The sequence below is a fragment of the Rhincodon typus genome, chromosome 8 (assembly GCF_021869965.1).
Source record: "Rhincodon typus isolate 14 chromosome 8, sRhiTyp1.1, whole genome shotgun sequence".
NCBI classification, from domain to species: Eukaryota; Metazoa; Chordata; class Chondrichthyes; order Orectolobiformes; family Rhincodontidae; genus Rhincodon; species Rhincodon typus.
Window position 1 is genome coordinate 36,741,195 of NC_063339.1, and position 20,318 is coordinate 36,761,512.

General features: G+C 38.8%; 1 long non-coding RNA gene across 1 annotated transcript in view; it reads left to right on the plus strand.

The window, feature by feature from the left end:
• The first annotated feature begins 7,586 nt into the window (after positions 1–7,586).
• LOC125483650 overlaps positions 7,587–20,318 on the plus strand; it is a 52,848-nt gene continuing 40,116 nt past the window's right edge. The window contains exon 1 of the long non-coding RNA XR_007262594.1: positions 7,587–7,675. This is a non-coding gene — a long non-coding RNA (uncharacterized LOC125483650). The remainder of the gene's footprint in view (positions 7,676–20,318) is intronic.

Sequence of the window (20,318 nt, forward strand, 5' to 3'; positions counted from 1 at the left end):
AAGAACAAAGAAAATTACAGCACAGGAACAGGCCCTTCGGCCCACCAAGCCTGCGCCGATCCAGATCCTCTATCTAAACCTGCCGCCTATTTTCCAAGGATCAGTATCCCTCTGCTCCCTGCCCATTCATGTATCTGGTTAGATACATCTTAAATGACGCTATCGTGCCCTCCTCTACCACCTCCGCTGGCAACGCGTTCCAGGCACCCACCACCCTCTGCGTAAAGAACTTTCCACGCATATCTCCCTTAAACTTTTCCCCTCTCACCTTGAAATCGTGACCCCTAGTAATTGAGTCCCCCACCCTGGGAAAAAGCTTCTTGCTATCCACCCTGTCTATACCTCTCATGATTTTGTAGACCTCAATCAGGTCCCCCCTCAACCTCCGTCTTTCTAATATAAATAATCCTAATCTACTGAACCTCTCTTCATAGCTAGCACCCTCCATACCAGGCAACATTCTGGTGAATCTCCTTTGCACCCTCTCCAAAGCATCCACATCCTTTTGGTAATGTGGCGACCAGAACTGTACGCAGTATTCCAAATGTGGTCGAACCAAAGTCCTATACAACTGTAACATGACCTGCCAACTCTCGTACTCAATACCCCGTCCGATGAATTAAAGCATGCCGTATGCCTTCTTGACCGCTCTATCGACCTGCATTGCCACCTTCAGGGTACAATGGACCTGAACACCCAGATCTCTCTGTGCATCAATTTTCCCCAGGGCTTTTCCATTTACCGTATAGTTCGCTCTTGAATTGGATCTTCCAAAATGCATCACCTCGCATTTGCGAAATTGTAAAGCTAAATGCATTTCCTAATCTAAGCCTAACCTTTAATATTTTGGGACTATTTAAAGAAAATTGTTTGAAATTGCGAAGGGATATACACTTGCATTTATATAGTACCTTCCATAATCCAAAGTGCTTCAAAAGTACTAAATTGACTGTAAGTTACTGTTATAATATAGAAAATGTAACAGCCAATTTGCGCACAAACTCTAACTAACTAAAATAAGACAATGACCAGATAATCTTTTCTTGTAATGTTGTTTTTTGGTAAATGTTTCCCAGGACACCAGAGGTAGTTCTCCTGCAAGTGTTATGGAATCATTTAGATCCATCCAAATAGGAAAATGTTGCGTTGGTGCTAAAGGCTTACAGGAAGGACAAAACTTCTAAATGTGCAGCACACTCTCACTATTGTGCTGGTGTGTTGACCTAGATTTTGTGCCTAATAATTCTGATGAAAGTGTTAGCAACTGAGCTGTCACTAAAATATTGATCTGTAGATGTCACGTTGCTGCCATGGGTCAAATACGGGGTTTGTTTCATGAACTTGGGGCATTGGGAAACGTTGACCTTTCAAGGAAAACAGATCAAACTATTTTTTGAATGTAACTACAGACGGAACAAGAACTAAGACTGCTGAGAAACATTTCTGGAATATTGGAATTTTAATAACTTTAAAGTGCTTATGATGCCAGAAGATAAACCTAAATGTATTATTTTGATTGGATAATATTCTGGATACTACTGAGGCTAGAGTCTTTCATCTAATAATTATTTCACCAATCAAACTGTAAAATGGTGTTTTTAAGAGAGACCATGTTTGGTTCCCAAAGCTATGATTGCAGAGCCAGATGAGAAAATAATTGCAGATTGATTTAAGGTGCTCCAGAAGATTTGAAAACAACACTCAAGTCAACTAACTAGAGAATTATCAAGATTAAGGCTATCTTGGTGCCTAAGCCTTTAAAAAATATGTGAGAATGAAGATAAGGCATACACGAGACATACTTTCAGACAAAACTGCATCTTGATAGCAATTACCCAATTTGATAACTACTGAATATCAGATCTACATGGAACAGCTTTTGTACCCTAACTGAAAAGGCGTCTGCCTGTCTTTATAAAAGATAACAAAGTGTAGAGCTGGATGAACACAGTAGGCCAAGCAGTATCAGAGGAGCAGGAAAGCTGATGTTTCGGGTCTAGACCCTTCAGAAAAATTGATGCTGCTTGGCCTGCTGTGTTCATCCAGCTCTACACCTTGTTATCTCAGATTCTCCAGTACCTGCAGTTCCTACTATGCCTGTCTTTATGCTGCTTTATGGTAAGAATTTCGCATGTCTAAGATGTCCATTCAGAGACGTGCCCTGCTCTATTATTTGTATCTCACCAACTGCACCTCCTGCTCAGAGTGGGCAAAAATAAAACAGTAAATGCTTTAAATACTCAGCAGTCTGGGAGCATCTGTAGCTAGAGAAATGTTTTTAAATAATCTAATAGATGCAATACATTATAAGTAAATGAAAAGAAGTTTGTAGAAAAAAGAGAATTCTGTGAAGGGTTGAAAGACAAAAGAGGTTAAATGACACAAGCACTGGTGATGCAAAGGGTGTTGCAGAACTCTTCTTGCATTCAGTTTCTCCTGGCTTTTACCCTAGCACAAACTTCTCTCATTATTCTTCTTTCCACCTTCCTCCCCCCTCCACTTCAAACACTTCCTCCTGCTTAAAACCTATTAAATTTCTAACTTTTTCCAGTTAAAGGTCATCAACCTGAAATGTTAACTTTTCATAATTGCTACCTGACCTACTAAGCGCATCTGTTTTTATTTTGGATTTTTAGCATTTGAAGTATTTTGTTTCTACATCAGTGTTGGACTACTTGATTGTGGAGCCAGTTTTTGGAAACCTAGATATATGGATTGGAGTTCCAGTCAATTGTTTTAATTAACTAGACAGATGGTGACATAAGTAATCTGTGAAATTGTATAATTTGCCAAGAAATTTGTCTTGCATCCAAAAAGGCTGTAAAGTCAGTAGAGTGACTGTTCCTGTCCAGCCTAAGGTCAAAACTGAATTTGTTTTTAATGTGATTTTGATCCGAAGGTGCGAAATGGCACCTCATTGCTGCTTAACAATCTCGGGGAGGTCAGAAAATTGGCTGCTTTTATACTGAACCAACCAGCAGTTTGAGGTGGGATTTCCAGAAGCCAGTGTTATTTGTCCTTTGGTAACACATAACTTTCCCTTGGACACACAAAATAAAACTGAAGGTTGGGGTGCTGCTTTGAGTCATTTTGAATGTTCCATTTGAGGATTATCAACCACATGATTGGATGCCTGGTGCAAATGGCTGGCACATCTAAAATTAATAATCAAACATGTCTGCAGACCAAGGTTCACTGGATAGTAGTCCTATTTTCAAAAGCACTCACAGCAAACTAGGGGAATGTAATGATACTTAGAAAGTTAAACCAAAAAAATCCCCAAAGATTTGCAGATGCCGGAAGTCAGAAACAAAAACAAATTGCTAGAAAAACTCAGCAGACCTGGCAGCATCTGTGGAGAGAAAGCAATTTCGGGTCCAGTGACCCTTTTATACACCTGATTTTAGCATGGAAAAGGCTACTATATATGCTGGAGATGGGGTCAGGGAGTGAGGAGGAGTAAATAATAGGTGGTGACGAAGCCCAGAGTGAGAAAAAAATCTAAAATCACTGGAAAAACTCAGCAAGTCTGGTAGCGTCTGTGGAGACAAAGCAGAGTTAATATTTCTGGTCCAGTGACCCTTCTTCAGAACTGTGTTAGGGCTAGCTAGGTTGATGTATATGCTTAAAATGGCTTGGGGGGAGGAAGAAGGAGTAAATGATAGGTGGAGGTGGAGCTGAGAGAGAAACAGTTGATCAGACAAAGAAATGGGTAAAGGTCAGCCTGGCAGGATCAATAGCTGCTAATGGGGACCATTAGTGCCTGACAATTGGTTCAAAAACAAACATAAAATTGCTGGAGAGGCTCAGCAGGTCTGGCAGCATCTGTGAAGGGAAAAACAGAGAGTTAATGTTTTGGGTCCGGTGACCCTTCAAAATTGGTTGTTTGATCACAGCCCATGTGATGACAAATTCATGAAGCTGAGCTTTTCTGTAGCACTGCAGCAAGCCTGAGACCTGGAAGAACTGCATCTCATTTTCTGCTTGGGGACCTTACACCCTTCAGGACTCAATATCGAGATTGATAACTTTAGGGCCCGAATACCTTCTCCCAAGTCCTTACTCCACCCACTACACACCAGACCTTCTCATCACATGGGCTGCCACCATAAGCATAAAACACAGAACAGTACAGCACAGTGCAGGCCCTTTGGCCCACGATGTTGTGCCAACCTATTATCCTACTCTAAGATCAAACTACCCTGCATACCCAAACAACCACTAACTAGTCAGCCACTCACAGAAATGGTGGGCGTGTGGAATGCACTGCCAGCAGTGGTAGTGGAGTCAGATACTTTAGAGACTTTTAAGCGACTCTTGGATAGGCACATGGAGGATAATAAAATGTAGGGTATGCAGGGTAGTTTGATCTTAGTAAGATAATAGGTTTGCACAGCATCGTGGGCAGTAGGGCCTGTACTGTGCTGTACTGTTGTATGTTCTATGTTCTATGTTCTAATGGTCCCCTTTACCCATCCCTTTGTCTTTCTAACTGTTTTTCTCTCTTTCTCTGGGCTTCATCTCCATGTATCATTCAATGCCCCCACGCCAACCTCATTTTCCTAGCTGAAATCAGGGCTGAAGTGTCACCACACCCGGAATGTTAACTCTGATTTCTCTTCACAAATGCTGCCAGACCTGCTGAGCTTTTCCAGCAATTTCTGTTTTTGTTTATATTTACAAAGTTATTCATTTGTTCTGAATTACTTGGCACTTAATGAATTCTAAAATTTCTAGATTTTAAATCAAATCAAGTTTGTACACATTTTCAATTGTAGAAGAGAGCTCTTAGCAAAATACATTTTCCAGATAAGGTGACAACAAGCAATGATTAGATCTTCAGTTCATCCTCATCTGTTATCTCTGACAATGGAGCTTTCCCTCAGTACTACACTGAAGTAATCATATTGGATTATACAGTCAAGTTACGGTCTGGTGTTCACAGGACATGGGCTGTGTGCAATAGTTATTAGTGACAGCCTTTTATTATACAAGAGTATCTTTGAACTTAATTGGTTTATTTGGAACATTGCAATTGTACTGATTCTTTTTTTAAACTTGTATATTGTAGCTATTCTTTGTAATTTGCCTACATAGGCCAGTGTGCCTATTCTATAATGGTCATTTTCTTTCTTTTAAATAGGTTCTGTTATTTGAGGTAGAACATGCTGACAGTGGTCTTTGCTGAAAAGATTCACAGATGGTAGCACAGTCTGTAGTTTTACCACAGTTTCCATGCTTACAGCTGAGATACTCAGAATCACAAAATGTTACAGTGCAGAAGGAGGCCATTTGGCCCATTGTGCCTGCATCCCCAGCTCTTCAAATGGTAATCCTTACCTAGTGCCAGTCTCCTGTTCTTTCCCCATACCCTTGCATACTATTACTATCCAAATAATCATCCAATGCCCTTTTTAATGCTTCAATTGAATCTGCCTCCACTACAATTCCAGGCAGTACATTTCATACCTTAACTACTTGCTGTGATGAGAAGATTTTTTTTTTAACACATCAACTTTGTGGTTTTGTACACCACTTTAAATCTATGACCTCTTGTTCTTGTTCTTTTTACAAGCAAGAACAGCTTCTCCCAATTTACTCTATCCAGCCTGTTCGTGATTTTGAAAATATCAATCAAACGTCTCCTTTTAGCCTTAAATAAAGGAAACAACTGCGAATAATGGAGTTCTGATACAAGAACAGAAATTGCTGGCGGAACATAACAAGTCTGGCAGCATCTGTGGACAGAAAGCAGAATTAAATGTTTTCAGTCCAGAAACCTTAACTCTGCTTTCTCTCCACAGGTACTGTGGAGGCAGATTCAATTGAAGCATTAAAAAGGGCATTGGATGCACAGTTTTGCCAGCAATTTCTGTTTTTGTTTCTCCTCTCAGCTGCCTTCTCTCCTAGGAGAGCAGTCCCAACTTCTTTAATCTACCCTCATAACTGAAGTTTCTCATTCCTGAAACCACTCTTGTAAAATGCTTCTGCATTCTCTATAATTCATTCACACCTTATATCTGGGCACCCACACCTATACACAATCCTCTCTAACTGAAGTCTAATAAGTGTCTTATACAAGTTAAACATCATCTCCTCCTTCTTGTACTCTCTTCCTCTGTTAATAAGGCTGAAGACACTGCTTTATTAACTGTTTTCTCCAATTGTCCTGCCACCTTAAATGGTCTGTGCACATTTCCAACCAGGTTCTTTTGCTCCTGAACCCACTTTAGAATTGTACCCATTATCTTATGTTGTGTTTCAATGTTCTTCCTCTGCATTGAATCTCACCTGCCATTTGTCCGGCCACTCCACCAACTTGACAATGTCCTTTTGGAGTTCCACTCTTCTCACAGATTACAATTCTTCCAAGTTTTGTGTCATCTGCAAACTTTGAAATTGTCCCCTGCATGCAAAGATCCAGAGTGAAATACATCAGGAAAAGCCAGTCTCAATACTGAACCCTGGGGTGGTCCACTAAAACATTCCTCCAACCCAAAAATATTTATTGACTGTTACTCTTTTTTTTCTGTTGCTCAGCCAATTTTATATCCACAATGCTTCCGACTCTTTTATACCATGACCTATAACTTTTCTCTCAATTCTGTTATGGCACACAACACCATCTGGAAATCCATGTATCTCGTTAACAGTATTACCCTCATCAACCCTTACTGTTACCTTGTAAAAACAATGAAGATTTTTTTTGTTGAACAATTCAGAATAAACTAAAACATTGTTTTATTTTGAATTTCTTTAAAATATCCTAGTTTATTTTCCCAAGCATATTCAGTAAAATGTTTAATGTATTCTATGCTGAATGCTCAGAAGTTGTAGGTTGATAATTAAACCAATTAATTATTCAAGGTAATGTTTAATGAGTAAAAAAATTGTGATTTCCTTATTAATTTGTCAATCACCAAAAGAACTTGCTCATTCAAATAAACTTGTAATACTGCTTATAAAAACATGATTATTTTGCTTTTACCTTAGTTTGTAAACAAAAAGTATTAAGGTTGGATTATTTGTATAGAAGTAAAGCTTCTTGCAGTTTGCACTTTGCACCTTGGTGATATCACATCTTTTGTGCACTCTATAATTGTTCAGCTTTACTTCATGTAATCGCGTGACTCCTTACCTTTAAATGGTAAATGGCTTATTTAAATTTTGTCAAGCCTACAAACTTAGTTTACAAAAGCATTGTTATTGCCAGAAGTTCACCTTGCTTGGCAAGGTTAACATTTTATCTTACAATCCTTTTCTAAGCAAACGGTAATTAAGATTCTAAAAATGTTGTATCCTGGCTAGCTGTCAAGGCAGCCTAAAATTTAGTATCCTATATATTGGATGTTTATGTAAAACTTCATTCCAAATTGCACATTCTTGCTAAAAGCTATAATTTCCATACTTTATCTGGAAAGTTTACTTATCCATACTTTATGACTATCATCAACTTTTTGTTTATTCACTCATGGGATGTGGGTATGACTGCCAAGGCCTACAATTATCACCCCATTCTGATTGGCCTTGAGAAGGTGGTGGATAACTGCCTTAAGTAACTACAGTCTCCATGGTGCAGGCAATCCCACAGGGCTGTCATGTGGTGTGTTTCAGGATTTGGATCTAGTTACAAAGAAGGAGGAACAATATATTTCCCAGTCACGCTGCTCTGCAAGTTAGTTCCTTCTTATATTTTACTCTTGTTTGAGTAGTGCAGTTGAAGAAGCCTTAATGAGTTGTTGTAATGCATCTTAAGTTGTACACACTGCAATCACAGTGTGCCACTGGTGGAAGGACTGAGTGTTTAAAGTGGTGGACAGTGTGCTGCTCAAGCAGGCTGCTTTGCCCTGGATTCTTGCTGATGATTGTCATTGCCATTGCCTGGTGTTAATATTCCCAAGCCTGAATGCTGTCTAGGTCTCACTGCAAATGGCACAAATGGCTTTATTATCTGATGAGTTGCAAATACAATGAAAATCATCAGCAAACATTGCCACTTCTGGCCTTATGATGGTGGGAAGATCATTTAGGAAGCAGCAAAAGTTATTTGGTACAGGACAATATCCTGAAGAACTCCTTCAGTGGTGACCTGGAGCTGAGATGCTTGGTTTGCCTCTTCCTACCTCTATAATCCCCTTGGATCTCTCAGCTTTTCGAGATGTCTGCACTTCTCTAAATCTGGCTTCCTGGTTTTAACCAATCCTCCATTGATGACCATCGTTTTATTGCCTAGATGCTAAGCTGTGGAATACCCGCTTCTATGTCTCTCCACTTCGTTATATCACGTTCCTCCTTTAAATACTGGTTAATATCCCTTTGACCAATCTTTGTGACTCAGTGTCATATTTTGTTTTATAATGCCCATGTGAAACACCTGGGGACATTTTAATAGATTAATGGTACAATGTAAATCTATATCTTTATATAAGGCAGAATGAATTTAATTGACTAAAGATGAATCATCCATTTGGCACCTCTGGATGAAGATGATTGTCTTGTCTTTTGCAAAATTGTGAAGATCTAACTTGTTTCCACAGAACCCATGTAGTGGTCACTCTTATCGATACTGTAATGGATAGATCGATTTTCAGCAGTTAACTTGGTGAGGACGAGATCAAGCAGGTTTTTCCCTCGCAATGGTTCTTTTACCACCGACTTCAGGGTCAGTCTACCAACTGTGTTTCAGAACTCAGATAGTAACAGTGCTGTCAACTCATTTGTGTTGATGGATATTGAAGTCCCCCCACCAAAGATTGTTTGTAATACTCAGTGTTTCTTTCAGGTATTCAGCTTGGAAGAATACTGATAGTTTGAGCAAGGACTTTAGGTTGTAATCAACAGAACCTTTCCTTGTTCATTTAATTGAACCTTTTAATCAGGTAACAAGATGGATGAAGGAGAAGAAATGAATGTTACCTATTTTCATTTTAAAAAAGCCTTTGAGAAAGTACCACATTAAAAGGCAGGTTAACAAAGTTAATTCTAAAACAAAACTAGAATCGGAGGACCTGTATTGGATTTAAGCACAGAAAGCGTTGAATGATGTTTAAATGGTTGTTTTTCAAGACTGGAAGATGATAGACGCTGGTGTTCCCCAAGGGTCAGTGCTGGCACCATTGCTTTTTCATATGATATGCATATCAGTAAGGAAAGTAAAATTTTATATTTGCTGATTATTTCACTTCTGGAGGTGTGGCTGACAGTGAGGGTGATACCTATCAACAATAACAGGACATAGATATGCTAGCACAATGGGCAGACAAGCAGCAGATGGAATTTAATAGAGAAGTGTGATGTAATGCATTTGGTCGAATGGGTAGACAGAGCCAATATAGACTAAAAGGCCTAGTTTTACAAAGTAAAGGCACCTTAGTGGTTCATACACATGTATCTTTGGTTGCAGGATCTGTTGAGAGAATATTTAGCAAAGCTAACTAGAAAGCATAGATAGAGGTACTAAGTACAAAAGCAGGCCAGTTATTCTAAAATAAGAACAGAAAATCTGGAAATACTCAATAGGTCCCTTGACACAAATGGAGAGAAACAGAGTGAGATTATGATGACGCTTAAGCATTCTACTTCTGCTTTATATGGATATAGACTGCTCTGTGATTGCACAGCCAACACTTCAGATCAAAGCTCTGAAGTACAAATACATCCATGAAAGAATTAACTAAGTGACAGGAGGTTGATCCTGCATGAGCATTATCACCCAAAATGATAGTTTAGCCTAACTCATGAGTGCAACTCGATGAGGTTTCTTCGACAGTACCTCCCAAATTCCTGATCTCACCCTCCTGACTTAGAACTATGTCTTTGACACCTCACTGTCATGGGTCAAAATTGTAGAACTCTCTTCTTAACAACACTGTGGGTGTACCTGATTGTCCTGTCCCACCTCCCAGTCATGCACTGCAACTTGCTCACTTCTCAAGGGAAATTGAGGATGCAGGATAAATGGCCTAACCAACAATGCCCACATCTCATGAATAGATGAAAAAGATATGGCTTGCAATACATTTTCAATCATCTTTCTTCTTTTAAGATGCTGTGCTGGTTTGAAGCATAGATTTCAAAATCGTAATAAGGTATTTTTTATCAGTACTTCAAAAGCTAGCATGACAGAGGAATAAGTCACCTTGTAGTTAATTATTATTTGTATTTATATGTATGGCTAAAAACTTGTGACGCTGTTTATCTTGAGTAAGGGAATGTAGAGTTACCACAAGGTGACAGTCAATTAAAGAATTTCCTCTAAGCCTCAAGCAATTTAAGCAAATGATCAAATGAAGGAACATGATAGGGACGTGACATGTTGAAATAATGTTGTACATATCAGTGAGCTGAGATTATGTGTAGTACAAATTCTGTTAAGTGAGTAGTCCCACAGAGTTTCCTGACGATTGGCTTATCCAAGTATATCCCAAAATGTTTGGTGAGAAATTTCATGGAGGCTTCCCAAATCTCCCACAGTAATTTACAAAGATTGGTCAATATCCTGAAGAAAAGGCCTGAACAAGCAAGACTTGTGTTAAACTTTTGAGGTATCTATCAAGAAGGGTGGGAAGAAAAATAGATGAGACTGTTCAGAGTGTAAAGTGGTAGCTGGCGTAGATAGACACTGAATAAAAGAAGATCCAGGTAACAGAGGCAGAGAGAAACTCGGCACCAAGAAAATGTGAAAATATGCAATAAGGTCTACATAAAATGTATGAAAGGTAAAACTTTAGAATTATGATATCAGAACCAGGCACTGTTAGGGCAGTGGCGAAACTGAGTCATTTGAGTGAGCCTTTGAAGATTATCTAAAACATAATTGATCATTGAAAACATTAACGTTCACATCGCAACGTAAGTGAACAGAAACAGTGGAAGAGATTGGCGAAGAGGTAGGAGGTAGCTTTATATGTCAGGGACAGCTGCCAGATTAAAGTCTAGTAAGGGTTTACTGCACAATGTTTTAGTAATTTCTTCTAGATCTCTATTTCCTGCAGTTCACTTAAGCTTTATTCTAGCAAATGGTATGCTTATTGAAAACTTTAGTCCCAGCACAAATTAACTAAACCATCTTTAATGATTTTTAACTGCAAAGACTTAAAGAGCTTGTCAAAAAAAAGAACAAGTGTCTTCGAGGAAACATGACTACAAATGACATTCAGCAGGGGACATGTAAAATGCTCAATACCTACCTTCAGATAATAGGTTTTGCAATAATAGAAATATCATTTTAATATATAGCTTGGCCTTTTCTGAACAGGCTTTGAATAAGGGCAACAATGAAAACTACATGTTCTCATAAACCTGACAGTAACTGTTTCACCACTGTCATTAATATTAATTGCAGTGATAGTCAAGGTCAACTAGGTAAAAAGCAAGGTTCCCTTGAATTCTATTGAGTCATGATGCTTCAGCATACAAAGAGAGGTTTATGGAAATGCAAGCCGAGTGTTGTCAATTCTTACCATTTTCAAGCTGAGATTTAAGTGTAAGTCTATTTTATAGTTTATCAATCACTTAAGATAGACCTACAAGTTTTGCAACTACCCTTGCCATATGTTACACTTGATCTAAGTCACATGAATAAAAATTATCATCTAATTAGAATAAACATTGATAAATGTTGAACTTCAGATATTACTGCCATTGTAAAACTACAAAGTCTGCAACATATTGTTCTCCTTGTGCACGTAAATGTGTGGTAATCAATATCAGTTGCATTATTGTATAACCTGGCTAAGATTTCACAATACAGTTTCCTGGTGACCTGTGCTAGGTCATTGGCTATAGATTTTATGGTGAGACTTTGTTCTGAGGGTAAACCAACAAGAGCGCTCAAGAATTGAAATCAGCAGCTTCCTCTGAATCAGAATTTGTTGAAAGTCTTTGTGTTCTGTATGAAAAGCTTAGACTTGGGTATATAGGACACAATTCCAAATTTGCAGACGTCACAAAACTTACAATTATTGTAAACTATGAGGAGGACAGTGATAGAGTTAAAGCAGACTTACACAGACTGGTGAAATGGATGGACACGTGGCAGATGAAATTTAATGCAGAGAAGTGTTATATGAGTGTTACAGAGATGTGATTTTGGAAGGCAGAATGAGGAGAGACTATAAACTAAAGGGTATAATCGTAGAAGGGACACGGAGGCAAGACAGACCTGAGGGTATCAAAGCACAATCACTAAAGGTGGCAGAACAGGTTGGGGATGTGTTTAAACACACATACAGGATCCTTGGCTTTATCATTGAAATATTGAGTACAAAATCAATAACATTATGATGAGTCTTTATAAAACACAGGTTCCTCCTCAACTGGAGAATTATGTTCAGTTCGGGCGAACCAAACTTTAAGAATGGTATATGAGAACCAAATACACAAAATGAAAGTTAAAGAACATGGATCCCTCATTCTACTGGAATAAAATCTTTGTAAACATTCACGAAGAGCTTAACTTTGAATAACAAACTATTTAGAAAAGACGTTTGCGATTGGGGGTTGATCTCTCGATCTCTCAACAGCCAGGCAGCAGAGTTCAGTTGATGGAGCTCCTATTACTTACTACCCATGATCACATGAATCTGATTATCATGTCTCCCAAACATGAAAGAAGTTTTGTTTTCCAGCATTGGCAGTTCTTACTATCTCTTTGTTTTCCTTGTGACCTTTTAGGCACAAGAATGTTGCCAAGATGGAGCATCATAGGTTTCCAGCAGGTGTATGTTTTAATTCATTGACCGAATGTGAGCATCACTGGCTAGGCCAGCCTCTATTTTGTATTCCTTATTGACCTTGAGAAGATGGTGATGAGCTGCCTTCTTGAGCCGCAATATCCACAATGCCTTTAGGGAGGGACCTTCGGGATTATGAAGGAACAATGATATTGTTTAAGGTAGAATGGTGTGTGGCTTGGAGGGAAACTTGCAGGTGGTGGTGTAACTGCTGACCCTGTCCTTCTAAGCAGTAACAGTTGCAGACTTTGAAGGTTCTGTCTATGGAGGACTGTTGAGTTTGTGTAGTGCAGCTTGTAGGCAGTACATGCTGCTGTTCATGCACATTGGTACTGGAGGGAGTTAATGTTGAATGTGTTAGATGGGGTGCCAGTCAAGTGGGCTACTTTGTCCTAGTTGGCGTTGAGCTTCATGAATGTTTTGGTGGCACACTCTGTTCAGGAATTTGGAAAGTATTCCATCAAATGCTTGATTTGTGCACTGTAGATAGTGGGCAGGTTTTGGAGAGTCAGGAGTTGAGTTACTTGCTGCAGTATTCCCAGGCTCTGACTATTCTTGTAGCCACAGTATTTGTATGGCTGGTGCAGTTCTGTTTCCCATCAGTGGTCACCACTGAATGATAATAGTGGGAGATTCAGCCATGGTACTACCATTGAATGCCAAGAGGCAATAGTTAGTTTCTTTCATTTTGGAGGTTGTCATTGCCTGGCATTTGTGTGGCATTACGATTACTTGTCATTTATCAGCTCAAGCCTGAATGTTGTCCAAGTTATGCTACATTTGGACATGAACCTCTTTAGTGTTTGAGGAGTGATGAATGCTGCTGAACATTGTGAAATCATCACTGAGCATCCACACTTCTGTACTTAGGATAGAGGGAGAGACATTGGCGAACCCACTGAAGATAGTTGAGCCTAGGATACAACCTCATTCTGCTCTGAGCCACAAGAGAAAACACCTTTTTCAAATCCACCTTGTCAAGACCACTCAGGATCCTGTGCACTTCAATCAAATCTCCTTTCACTTTTCTAAACTCCAGGTGAAACATGAACAGCCTAGCCTGTTCCAAGACAACCCACTCATTTCAGTCATCAGTCTACTCAACTTTCTTTTAGCTGCCTCCAGTCTATTGACATCCTTTTGAAAACAAGGAGACCAAATTTCACACAGTTTTCAAAAAGCTTAACATCCTTACTCTTATATTTTATTACAAAAGGAATTGAACATAGCATTCCATTAGTTTTCTTGACTACATGCTGTTTGCTAACTTTTGGTAACTCCCGCACTAGAACATCCAACTCTGTCTGCACCTTGGAATTCCACAATCATTCTCAATTTAAATAAAGCACTGCTTTGTCTATTCTCCCTGCGAAAGTGAGCAACTTCACATTTTCCTACATTATACTCTATCTGCTAGATTTTTGCCCATTCACTCAACTTATTTATCTGTCCACAATCTGTTTCATCTTCAAAACATACCTAACTACTTTTCTTGTTGTAATCTGTGAATTTAGCTAACATGACCTCATTCCACTCATCTAAGTCATTGATATAAATTGCAAAGAGTTGAGGCCTCTGCATGGACCCCTATGGGATATCATTTGCCACATCCTGTCAACCAGACAAAGGTCCATTTGTGCATTTTCTCTATTTTCTGCCAGCTAGCCAATCTTCTATCCATGCTAACATATTGCTCCCTATACCTTAAGCTTTTATTTCACACAATAACCTATGATAGAGTCATAGATAGAGTCCTACAGCACGGAGTCAGGCCCTTTGGGTCAAACTGGTCTATGCCCACCAAAATGTCCATCCACACTAAGCCCATTTCCCTGCACTTGGCCCATATCCTTCTAAACATTTCCTATCCATGTATTTGTCCAAATGCCTGTTGTTAAAGCACCTGCCTCAACCACTTCCGCTGCCAGCTCATTCCATATGCATACCACCCTCGGGGTAAAAAAAAATTGCCCCTCAGATTCCCATGTATTCCTTCCCCTCTTACCTTAAACTGATGCCCTCTAGTCCTCGATTCCTCAACCCTGGGAAAAAGACTCAGTGCATTTACCCTATCCATGCCTCTCATGACGTTATACACTTCTATAAGATACCCCCTCAGTCTCCTACGCTCTGAAGAAAAATGTCCTAGCTTGATAATGTGGCACCTTATCAAATTCCCTTTGGAAATCCTTCAAAAGAGTCCAATAAATTGGTTAAACTTGATACAGTACTGACTTTTCCCAATTACCTTGAGTTTTTCTAAGTGTACAGCTACAATCTTTTCAATGATTGATTAAAAACTGACCTGCCCCAAGACCAGCTATAGTTTCCTGTTGTCTGCCTCCTTTTCTTCTTGATACAGAAATTATATTTGTTATTTTTCAGTTTGATGGAACCTTTGCTGAATCAATGAAATGTTGAAAAATTAACACTAATTCATCTTCGACTCATTAGCCACCTCTTTAAAGACTCTAGAATGGAGTCTATTTGGACCCAAAGACCTGTAAGCTCACAGTTTGACCAGTTTGTTTAGTGCCTCTTTACTTATGAGTGTAATTTCACAAACTTCATTAACTTTATTCATTTCATTAATTCTCCTTCTATCTCCTGATTTACAACTATAACTAAGATGGTTTTTGTATCCCTATAGTGAAGACAGAAAATAAACGCTTGTTTATTTTATCTGCCATTCCTTAGTATTTAGTATTGGTTCCCATTCTCACCCTCTAGAGGACAATCACTCATATTCTTTTCATTTCAATTACATATAAAAACATTTGGTTTAAATTTTTACAATCATAGCTAGCTTCCTCCCATATTCTAATTTCTTTCTCCTGGCTAACATTTTCGTCATTCATCGCTATTCTTTATATTCTGACGAATCATATTGCCTGCCATACACTTTTGCATTGTTATATGCTTTTTCTTTAAGTTTGTTGCTTTTCCTAACTTCTCCAGTTACCTACAGATAGTCTTCCCTTTAGAATTTTTCTGTATTGTAGGAATATACTTATTCTGAGTCTTCTGAAATATTCCCTTACATCTCTGTCACTGCATCTTTGCAGATCTATCCCCTAGCCCCAATATACTGGCTCATTTCAGCCAACTCTGCTTTCAAGGACACATATTATATAGTTGTGAAATATTAGGCTTAGACCAGTTCTTCTCCCTTTCAAGCTGGAAGTCAGGACACAGGAAGGTTGAGAAGGTCTTAGAGAGTGTGCAGAGAAGAATGATTGCAAAAATTGCTGAGCTATAGAAAAGAGCGGAGGAGTGGAACAAGCTGAATTATCTTGCAGACAGCTGATGTGGATGTGACAGGCTCAATGGCTTCCTTCTGTGCCTCAGTCATGCTGTGATTCTATGTGTGGGTCACACATTTTATGGAAGTTACAGGCTGCCTCCAAATAAAACAAATGTATTTAGAAATAGTTACGCATTTAACATTGTGATGTAGTAGCTTTTTTTTAATCCCTTCAATCTGTCTTCCACCCTAGGTGTAACCACTGACAAAATAATGCCAGCCTGCATGTTCTATATCAATGCCAGCTAATTGCCAACCTGAATAAGACATATGAAAATTCTTCCAACTTCCTATGTCTCTAAATGAAATGACTAATAATCATAGTTAAGATGCAGTTTTGCTCTTTGCATCTAAATTTCTGCTCTCCTTTTCTCACTTTGTCTTCATTGTATCATTTGTTCCTCTCATACTGCCTTTATTTCTCTCTCACTCCCCTCTTTCAGTTATGTTTGTTTCATCCTTCACTCTTTAATTCTTTCCTCCACGTCTATTTCTCTTACTTTCTTTCCTCCTGCTTTTTCCCCTCTTCTTCCACTGTTCTGCTGTTCTTCACCTTTTCTCACCCCCACACCTCGACTTCTACTTTTCATTCTTTTGCTCACTTCTGTCTTTTCTCCCTTTTTGTTTCTCACCTCCTTCCCCGTCATCTCTACTCCCTCACTATGGTTCCTCTCTCACGTCATTTGTATATTATTATCCTCCCTCACTTTTTTCATTACACTTCTCTTCTCACTCTTTACTTTCCAACATGATTTTTCACTCACCCAGAATTCCACCATTCAAATCTATTACCAATCACTCCTGTCTCTGCCAATGTCCATTGATTTTCTTACTCTTCAGCATCTCCACTATGAAAGTTGTTACACCATACATCTGCAACAGCTTTTAGTCCTGCATCTTCTGTTCTTCCAATTTTGGTCAACTGGGTGATCCCTCCTTTTTCCCAGCCATCCTTCAGTTCTGTCGCTGGTGATTCAGCTTTCAGTTACCTGCCTCTATTGTCTAGAACTCACTGTGTAAGCAATTTCCTCCTTCTAGAAATTTTTAAAAGCTTGAAAACCTGAACGGATCATTCCTTTGCCTATTCCCTTCTCCAGTTTTGAAATGAACTGCAAACTGCATTGAGGTCTTTTATGTGAATCTTGCTATGCACATAGTTGACTTTATTGTAAAGAGAGGGAGACTAATAAGGCCAGTATCATGTTTGGTTATAAATCTGTCTGCTGTCAGATTTTACTGGCCAGTCTGGCTCTCAGGGTCACTTGTGCCATTCCAGTTAAAATAACATTGGAGACCAAATCAGACCCTGAATTTTAAATATTTGAGACCTCCCTGCATCAACTGCCTGCCAGTACTAGGAAGCCTGATGTTGCTGAAAAATTGTCATTTAAGATGGTGACAAACCTGAAATAGCCAAGTATATAGCAGAAAGCACTGTCAAAACTCTCATTTTATAACTTTATACAGCCAGATTTGCATAAGTCATGTTTGAAAGTATTGTAATTAGTCTAATCAAAACACTTATAGTATATGGATATAATATTAGCGTTCTGGTCACCAATCATTCTCCATGTTAACTCTTGGACTATATAAGTCTTAAAATGAATACTATTTGAAAATAGAGGAAGACACATCACTGTGGGAAGAATGCAACCCAGTTTTAGAATGCTGTAATAAAGAGCTAGGACAACAAGAAATGGTTTCTCCCTATACCACTATGGAATGGTCAAGGAACCCTCAGCACAATTTCTTGATGTCTTGTCAAAGGCTACACTGGAGTGGTGACAAGAGGGCCCCAATCAGGTTAGAATATTTATTGGGAATATTAAACTAGGATAAGTGCCTCATAATTCTACAGGGAGGCTCTACAAGTACAATTAAAGGTTAAAGTATTGTCCATAAAATGTGTTCGTAAATGTGGAAGTAAATACAAGTTGAGTATTTAATTTCTACTTTCGATAGATAAAAAATACTTTTGATTTTTGTTCTAAAAGTGTGAATGAAAGAACTTGACTAAACTAAATGTTTAGAACTGAATAATTAGCACCATAATAAAATTGGGCAAATTTCCCAGACTTGCTGCTGATCTGATATTTGCATATACTTCTACCCAGCTGGATCTGCTTCATAACAGTGAGATTTAGAATACTATTTCTGCAACTATTGCTGCATGTATTTTTAAATGTTACATAAACACAACATATAGCATTTGGCAGTTTATATTTTTAAATCTTTTTCATAACCGGCAAAAGTTGTTTTGTTGGTAATGACAACCAGTGTTTTGCATTGATCTTGTTTTGAAGCAGTTTAAAGGTTTTTATTGTTGTGTAAAACGTATAATTACCTCGATAACAAGCAGTAGAACTGTCATGGTTTGTGCTGAATAACAGCATACACTTTGCTTTACCTCAGATATTCAAGGTCAAACAAAGTCACAAATGTAATATAGAGGCTTAATACTCCAATAGTATTACTATAGTATAATATCCAATAGTACTCCAATAGTAATACTCCAATCTTCCCACACAAAGCCTCAACAGATTAATTAACACTAACAATGAATTGTTGATTACATTTTTGATTTACACTATACATTGAAGTCCAAGAAGCAAGTTACCTGACTGGAATGTAATTATAAAAAAATCAACCAGAGTCTTCTGAAAGTGTTTACGATATACTCCCAAGGGTGCAGAACCAGAACTGGAAGGGACAACAAAACAAAAATGATCTTTCCTGGTTATAGAAGAAAATAGTCCGGGGAATTTAACTTACAAAGCCAATGCAGCAGAAACCCAATACAAAAGTAAAATGTGATGGATGCTTGAAATCTGAAGTAAAATGTAAGTCGTATGCATCACCAATTACTGTGAGAATCGGAGTTAATTTTTCAAGTTGACACCCTTTAATTAGACTGAAAAAAACTAGAAATAAACAGGGTCTGTTGCCTGGACCGATGATTTCAGCTTGTTCCCCAAGTGAATTTGTTTCTTCCTATCTCTGTTGTATAAGGGGCTAAGGATCTGAAGAGTGCTTTAAGCACCAGCCACTACAAAGATGTCATATGGGCTTGGTGGGAGAACAGCTTAGAATTTCAAAAGAAGTAAGACCTACCATCCAGATCCTCTTAATAATCTCGATAACGATGTCTATCACATCAGTTTGACTTGTACATCATAGCTAACATATACAATAAATAACATCTCATTTAAGACAAGAGACTCTTTGCTTTAAAGTAGCAAGTGGTTTTCCTCTTCTAGATGAAACAAAGTGGACCCTGTAGATCCCTACCCTAAATGATAGCAGCACTATCCCATGGTGAACAATTGTGCAGACAGCGTCATCCAACAATGTGTTCTGCTATATGGATTGCTTGTACAACAACTTCAACTCTAATTTCTTCCCTTGTTCAATTTCTTCCCATCCCCATCTACAAATCTTTCAATGCCCTCCACCCCTTTCATGTTTTCTGATCTTAGCAGTCTCCTTTACAACATAGACATCCAGTCCTTCTAAATCTCCAGCCCCAAGAACCCATCACTTCTTCCTTGACTGGAGGCCCAACTAATCCCTATGCACCTCCAACCTTTTTCACTTGGATGAACTTTTTCATACATGTGACAATAAAGCTAATTCTAATTCTAATTCTTCTTTGACTTTACCCACTCTCTCCAGGGAAACAATATTGCTATGATAATCCTTATGGACCCTAGCAATGCTTATTTCTTCTTGGGATACATGGAATACTCTTTGTTTAAGGCTTCCACAGCTCCTCTTTGTAACCTCTATTCCTAGTACAGTGATCAGCAATCAGTACCACTAGCTGCTCTCGCCCAAAACTAGAAAATTTAGTCAGTTTTGCTTCCAATCATATTCATGCAGACAATCTTTCCTTCCCTTTCTCTACTTTCTTAATTCCATTTCTGCAGGCAGTCTATGAACCAAGATCTAACAACCCACTGACTCCCACTGTTACATTGACTATACTTCCTGCCATCCATTTACAATAAGGACTCTATTCCATTCTCCCAGTTTCTCCATCTCTATTCCTGTTTTGAAAATGCTGTCTTCCCTATCAGTTGTTCTGCTAAGTCTTGCTTTTTCCTCAACTGAGAATTCCACTCAAGCATTGTCAACAGGGCCCTCCACCTCCTCCAGAACTTCCAATTCCCCGGTCCCCAACACCTCATCTTTACCATGGACGTCCAGTCCCTCTACACCTGCATTCCCCACGCAGATGGCCTTAAGGCCCTCCGCTTCTTCCTGTCCCGCAGGCCCGACCA